This window comes from Musca autumnalis, unplaced genomic scaffold (assembly GCF_047663935.1).
Source record: "Musca autumnalis isolate F117 unplaced genomic scaffold, ASM4766393v1 scaffold_5, whole genome shotgun sequence".
Taxonomy (NCBI): domain Eukaryota; kingdom Metazoa; phylum Arthropoda; class Insecta; order Diptera; family Muscidae; genus Musca; species Musca autumnalis.
Window position 1 is genome coordinate 133,106,413 of NW_027412088.1, and position 6,478 is coordinate 133,112,890.

The following is a 6,478-nucleotide window of genomic DNA, read 5'->3' on the forward strand; positions in this document are numbered from 1 at the left end:
ACAATTATGTATGTATAGCTTTTTACACATTTTATTATGAAGGTATTTTTGTGGTATAAATTTGACAGCACATTGGAAAATTAAGCCTCCAATTTGTTCTCAATCAATTAGAGTCTCGGGACACTAAAGGTCAACTAATTTTGCGCTTTTTGAATTATTTGAAATGTTTCATATGTGTTTTTTATTATTAGACATCAAAGTATTATTTTCTCATGTGGTTTCATAAAAATAATTTATATTTTATTTTTACGCTTCTTTCCCATTTAATCTGATTCAAGTTTCCACAATTGACTCTATAAATTGTAAAGAAGCACTGATATTACACTAAATCGATCGTACGGTTTAACAAAAAACAAAAACATGTGCAGTCGAAATCGCTTATAACGTCGGTCAAGGAACCGACCAAGATCGGACGCTATAAGCGATAGTCGTTATAAACGATATTTATAAAATACAGTGGCACAGATAAGTATATGTACCCCTTACAAAAATGAAGTTTAGGCTTAATCGTTGGGTTTTTTATAGCAACTAAAGCACTGTGGGATTCTTTGGGGACAAAACAACCATAATTACTCAAATTTATTTTAATATTATACGTATATTTATTATTTTATTTATTATTATTATTATTTGCCACCCATAGAGGCGCCATCTATACTTAAATGACGGAATAAATTAAAAATTTGTTTTGTTATTCTTAAATTCTTAATTTTTGGAATTAATAGCGATTTTATTAATTTTTTAGGGTTGTACGAATATGAACTTTGCATACTGTACATATTTTATACAATTAAGGGCAAAACCTATAGCTCTGAAATACATGTATTTTGTTTTTTGTATTTTTGAACGCACACGCAACACGCAGAGCTATAGGCTTGGCCTAAAGAAATTAAATTTTCACAACACAGTAAAGTACGCCTTAAAACTTAAACTTAAGTTTCACTAACTTAAGGAAACACATTGGGATGTGTTCATTTGTTTGGATTAGGTCCATTTAATAAATTTTTCACCAAATAGACAAGTTTATAAGTATTTTACATGGCAGGGGATGATATTTTCCCCTCAGGCTCGTTTAAAAGCGATTTCCTATGTTTCAAGGCTACTAATTATAGATCTTCATTTTTGTAAGGGGTACGTATACTTATCTGTGCCACTGTAGGTGAAATTATATTATGTATAGTGACTTTTGTGTATAAATACGTTGTTTTATTAAGTAAATAAATAAATTCAATTTTTTTACTTTTTCATTCTCAATACATATGTATATTACGTTAATATAAGATATGGTTCTATTTAAAATAGTCTGTTATTTTAGTTTGGGCTTTTGGATTCCAACCTAAGTTTTAAATTTAATTCAGATCTGAGTATTGAAATGGGTTCCAAAACACATTCTTTGCTTGTAACATCTTCTGAGTAAAAACATTTTTGAAGAGTTTCTACAGCTAGACACGCCTCTGACACTGACGTTAACTGAAATTCTGGATCTGTAGTATCCTCAATTTCTTCGTTAGAATTTCCTTCGTCTAAAACTTCCAATATTATGTCATCGTCATTATACATGACAGCTGTGAAAACATTGTCATCGAGGGCAACTAATTCATCAATATCTTCTACGTATTGGGAGAAATGAGAATAAAGATACATGTCATCAGAATCGTTCGAAGGATCATTAACAATCCTATATGAAGAAAAAAAAATAGCAATGCCAGAAAACGTTTCATTTTTCCACCATTCATCTAACAATAACACGGCGTGCAACACATTTAATTTCGTCTTTTGATCCTTTTCTATACTTGTCAGGATAATGAATATTTGCCTATTTCGGCAATGCGAGTTTAATGATTTTGTTAACCTTGGTCCATGGATTGTAAAGCAGATGTGACTTTGGATGGCAAAAATTCAAGCTTGATTAACTTGAGACCGCTACATTTGAGTCGTAATTCAATTGTCCAACCCCATTTTCGAACATGTTGTGCATATGTTTGGTATTTTGTTGTTTGAGTTTGAAAGAATATACATACAACAAAATATTGAAAAAAATTCAAATTCAAAATTCAAATATTTCACAAAAACCGACTTTAGAACCGATATGACGTTATAAGCGATATATATTTGTGTGGAATATAAAAGGCAGAAATTCGGGAGTTTTGGATTTCATCGTTAAGAGCGATATGAAGTTATAATCGACGACGTTGTAAGCGATGTCGACTGTACTAGGATCAATTATATTAATAAATACTTTGTCTTTATAACTTCTGTACGACTTTCATTGGGTGCTAAAATTTTTAGTTTTTAGCTAATTTAATTTTTTAAAAATTTAAACGGTTGACTGTTTTCTTATTTCATGTTTCTAAATTGTCGACCGAATGCACTAAAAAGATGCTGAAATTCTTTCTTCATATTCCTTTTTGTTATTTTTATTTTTATAGTTCATTTATAGGGGTTTGATTTTTTTAATAAATTGGAAGATATAACAAACCATATTTATACCAATGATTCTAGAAGTATTAATTTTAATGATTTACATATTTTAGATCTTGTTATGTATAGCAAAATGTCTTTGGTTAAGGTTTTATAAAGGGAAAAAATTTGACCTGACTACCCAAAACCCCTCATAGTGCTATGCAATCGCATCAGTTGCCGCTGACTTAACGCTTGACTACAACGTTCCCTCTGAAGAGGATGTAACTTGGTATTTTGAAATTGTTCATATTTACTTATAAAGTTCAGTCCGACCGAACTTAACACCGTTCTTACTTGTTAGACATGTATTATCATCTATATATTTAAAATTCTCCTGTCACGGTGTTCGGCTTTGAACTCCTCCGAAACGGCTGGACCGAATTTGATGAAATTTCTGTACGTATTGTTTTAACTTTGTTTGTAATACTATGGTATTTACTGTCTTGACCCTGAAAGGTCGTCGCGGAATTAAAATATCGCGGCCTGCACAGTTTTTTCAAAAATGTATAATTAAAGATAATATCCTCAATGTTAGTAAGCGTGCATTCAAAAGCGCTGTAAACACTGGCTTCAATAAGTTAGATATCGCGATCAACTTCACAATTTGGAGTACAGTAAAATTCCGATAATTTGAAATGGCACTTGACCAAAATTCCAAAACAATCGATTGGGAAATCAGCCAAAGTTTTTCAAAATGGACTGAATACTGACGTCAGTGTTTGGAATAACTCGATCAAGACCACGTCTTTAAGTACAGTAAAGTCTCGATAATTCCAACATGCATTTAAAGGCCATTTTTATGAATTACTGAAGGTTTTATGTTTAGGAGAATAAAAACGTGTTCAATACAACATCACTTTTTTAACAAACATGTAAACATTAAGTTCAACTGGGCCGAACTTCAGTTATTTCGGTTGGATTATGTTGCTAAAACATTCAAACTTTCCAAAAATCGAGAGGGTAATTCTCAGCCAAAATATTTTATACCTCGAAGGGAGATTAAATACAAATATAGTCATTTCGGTTGAATAATGTGGATATAAGCTTGAAAATATCGAAAATCGGAACGTACCGTTCTTTGGAAGCTATATATAAAACCTGGATAATGAAACTAAAACCTCCACAATATCTATAATCGGGAGGTACTGTTCTACGACAGGACGTAGAACTAAACCAATAATTCTATGTAGAAATATTTTATACCTCCAAAGAGACTTAATACCGAATTATATCCACTTCGGTTGATTAATTTAGCTAAAACCCTTGAATATGCGAAAAACCGTGTGGTACCCTTCTGACGAAAACCGGGAGGTACCCCGGGCCTGTACCGACCTGTACCATAATGCGGCTAAAACCTTAAAATACAGAAAATCGTGTTTTGTACCAAATTACAAAGTTCTATGTTAAATATTGCTTGAGAGAAGTCTCCCTTGTCCCATCTGGGATGTTTGTGGAACAATTATATTATTATGTTAAATATTGCGCTATATTGACTTATTTTTATGTTGATCAAAAAAATTCGAAGTGTTACAAACGGAATCAAAAAGTTAGTTATACCCTCCATTTTATGGGGGAGGGTATAATTAAAGAAAAATTTCCATTTTAAATCTGGAGATACCATTACATGAGAGTTGCACTTAAAAAAAATTTTTTGAAGCTTCATGAAGAATGCATTATTATTGTCAATTCGGTTCGAAACTCAATACCAAATCTTTTGCAGGTATAATTCGAAACATTCCAGTTGTAATTCGCAACATTTCATTTGTAATTTGACTATTCCATTCGTAATTCGAATTATTCCATTTATAATTCGAATTATTGCATTTGTAATTCGAATTATTTCGTTTGAAATTCAAATTATTCAATTTGTAATTCGAATTATTTCATTTGTAATTCGCATTATTTTATTTGGAATAATTCGAATTTCAAATGGAATAATTCGAATTACAAATGGAATAATTCGAACTACAAATAGAATAATTCGAATTACAAATGGAATAATTCGAATTACAAAAGGAATAATTCGAATTACAAATATTATAAATCGCTATACAAATGAAATAATTCGAATTACAAATAGAATAATTTGAATTTCAAACGGAATAATTCAAATTACAAATGGAATAATTCGAACTTCAAATGGATAAATTCGAATTACAAATGGAATAATTCGAATTACAACTAAAATTATTCAAATTACATCTGAAAAGGTGTATGTAGATTAAAAATAAATTGGAAGTAGTGCAATGTAGACTAGTTATTTTACGGCATGTTTTGATGCAGTTCAAACGGAGTCGTGAAAGAGGCACTCCATTCCTTACATTTTAACCGCATTCGGATACGATACAATGAATGACATCGTTTCCTCACATTTTAACAGCATCTGGATGCAGTTCAATCTGACTCCTGAAAAAGTCACTCCAATTCATCAGATTTTAACAGCATTTGGATGCGGTCCAACGATTGACATCCATTTCTCACATTAAAATTGCATCCGGATGCAGTTCAAGGGAGTCGTGAAAAAGGCACTCCGTTCGATACATTTTACAAGCAGTTGCTTAGTGATCCCTAGCAAGCAAGCCAATTTGTAGATACCTACAACTACAGAAATTGTTTAAGGATAGAGAAAGTGTGCATCAATTTCTAAAACTTGTATATAAAATTAAAAAAAACAACCACATTTTTACGGTAAATCACGACAAGAAAATTTCCTAATGAAGTGTTGTTGGAGTACTTGTCGAAATCTCAACTGGTGATGGGAAGACAATATACGAACCCCTTTAGCAAATGAAGCAAAAACATTTCAGCTTGGATTAAATGGAGAGCCGACGAAACAAACTCAGTTGCGATTGAATTTAATAAAGAAATTTCATAATCTGTGTTAATGTAAGAAAGTTCTTATTATTTTTGCTTTACACAAACAATAAATTCTTTTTATTTGTTTTGGGATTGTTTGCAATGGCTTGCATTTTTATTGCATCTTTGAACTGCTTAAAACACATTCCGAAAAGTGCCTTTAAACTCAATCCAAAGCACTGCATCAAAACACGTGCTTTGGATGCAAATTGGACTGCATCCTATTTTACCCTAAAGGGTTAGTTAAAATGCGATTCCAAAGGGCAAGTTAAAATGCTGTGCTAATAGAGTGCATCTTTCAGTAGTCACGCTCTTGTAAAAATCATGAGTGAAAATGCATAATTTGATGCACTTCCAGATCACTTGTACATATGATTTAACTGCATCTTTGGAGGCAAACATTTTGCTGGGTAAATATGTAGATAGGTTATAAATGTTTACATGAAAAAAAAACGGGCCAGCAAGCTAAATAACCTATGCCACTAACAAAAATGTCCGGTGCGCAAAATAACACTCGAAGGGATTAACCGATTTGGTCGAAACGTTGCACATCGTAACTGTTCTTCCAAACTTACATCAATTTCTAGGTTAGCATATATTGGTCTCAAATTCTGGCCGATGGCATGCCCGCTTCACATGAAAACTGTGATTTCAAGGTAAAATTTTGATGAAATGTAATGGAGACCCACCAAACAATTTTTGCCGAGGGCTCTGATATTAGATTCTGTTACGAAGTTTTCCAAAATTTTGTCAGAAAATTTTCGAATTTCTCAAAATTTCCCTTAGAAATTCAACAGATTTTCAGCAAGATTTCTTTTAAGAATTTCTGCACACTTTCTTGTGCTTGTTTTCGAAAATGTTCCGAGTAATTTGCACATACTCTAATAGGAAATTTTGATTCGTTTCTCATTCTCGCGAACAACGTTGCCGAACTTTCGTTGAGAGTTGATTTAAAGGCAAGGGAGAGTTTTTGTTGTGTCTTCAAGCTGTTGCTTGTTTTTAGTTATTTCGCAGCTGTTAATTGATAAAGACGTAACGGAACAAGTTATTTTGTGATGAAATTCGCACATGTCTTACAATAAATGAAAGTGTAAGTCTAAAACGTTCTTTATAATATTTTTATTTCTATTTTAGTTAAATCTAATAATAACATATGGAA